The sequence below is a fragment of the Etheostoma spectabile genome, chromosome 22 (genome assembly GCF_008692095.1).
Source record: "Etheostoma spectabile isolate EspeVRDwgs_2016 chromosome 22, UIUC_Espe_1.0, whole genome shotgun sequence".
Taxonomy (NCBI): Eukaryota; Metazoa; Chordata; class Actinopteri; order Perciformes; family Percidae; genus Etheostoma; species Etheostoma spectabile.
The window spans coordinates 22,671,991-22,673,821 of NC_045754.1; positions in this window are offsets into that span (position 1 = coordinate 22,671,991).

Genomic DNA, 1,831 nt, shown 5'->3' on the forward strand with positions numbered 1-1,831 from the left:
AAAACTCCTTTTAGGAAGAAACCTGGGTCAGACCCAGGAGCTTGGTAGGTGGAGTCTGACGGGTTTGGGTTGAAATGAATAGTGGCAACAGTAAACGATGATCACTCTTGAATTGTACAGCAGAGTCTGTCACTGTACTTACTTAAAAAGTTCTGTCAGGCCGAGCACACCCAAAGCGCACCTTAACAGAAAGCATCCACCAGTGCAGGATGTGGGGGCTTTAGGGGCTGCAGCCTCCCCGCTAATGACTGCAACCCCCTCAGTGGTGACTGCACCCCTGCAGCTTGGCAATAACCTTCTACTCTTTAACAAACCAGTTCCTGTCTGCAATGAGCCACAGAGCATTTGGGTCAGTAGCCTTTGCGTTTTCTGACTGTATAGTTTTTATTTTATTTTATTTTATTTTACCTTTATTTAACCAGAAAGAAAAACTCATTGAGATTAAAAATCTCTTTTCCAAGAGGTTCCTGGACCAAAGCTAAGAAGCAGCAAAAAACAAACAAGGGATGCCAGAACATATTAACAAAATAACATATATCATGAACATAAAACATAAAACACTTTATTTCAAATGTAAAGATAAGAGTAAATACAGAGGAAAAGGTGAAGATGAATAAGGATTATGGCTACAAACTATGTGTAGAACGAGACCATCTCTGCATCCATCTCCATCTCTACAGCTGCTGGGTGTCTGGCTGGCAGGTGTGCAGGTGTCGGGCGGTGAGCTGGGTGGCCTGCGTGGGTTTCCAGCGGGATGTCCCGAGCTGGGGTGTCCTTTCCCAGAGACCTGCATCCTGTAGTGCCAGTGCCACTCAACCTGGTGACTCTTTTTCTGTGTGCCCACATTCTGCTTAATGATGATAATACTTTTTACATGGAAAATTATGCAATGTGCATTTTCTTATACTGTGCAGAATGAGTTTAATCTGACGTTTATTTTTGTTTTCACTTCCAATATTTTCAGAATCATCAAATACAGACAAATTCAATTTTATTTTGGAAAAAAAGAAATGTTTTAACAGGAAAAAGAACACAGCCTCTCTGTCCGGTAGTGGTTGACTAAAGGGAACGGCCTGTGCCCGGTCCAGGGATCAGACTCCACCTGATATCTGGAGCTCTGCCAGTCATACCACTGCTCTGCTTTTATTCTCTATTTTAGAATCTGACCCAACCAACCCTACAAAAGACTGACACCAGTTCTTACCAAACACTGCCAGAAACAAATGACATGTCCACTTCGCTGCTAGAAGAGTGATCTTCTACTGAGCTATGAGAGATTTAAGATATGATGTAAGATATGAGTACTGAAACGTTATCTTGGATGCTGGATTTAATCTAGCCTTTTTATTGAAATCATTTATTTTGACTTTTAAATTGTTAAAAATAAAAAACATGCAATCCTCTTTTCAAGTGTTTCTGTATTTTCACTATTTTTCTGTTGTCATTGCATTATACATATTACCCTCTACAAGTCTGGATGAGACTGAATGTATGAGCTTAGATTCAACTTTACAGGTACTGAGACACCAAAAACCATTTAGCATCCAACCAGGAGTTCAAACATGCAGCAGAGGGCCCATGGTCCATTACAGCTTGCCTCTCCGTTTGCTGGGTGGGGCATCCCTAACATCATCACTACGGATAACTGCTGAGTTTGCAACCTTCTTGGAGGACCAGAAACCGGAACCACATCAGCACAGCCGTGTACCACCCGAAAGCAAACTGGTGGATGGTCTTCCCTTCTCAGCCACTCTGCCCCTCATCCAGTTACACAGAAAGACAACACTGCACTCCATTACTGGCAGCTCCCAGCCCTATTGGGGCCGGGGGG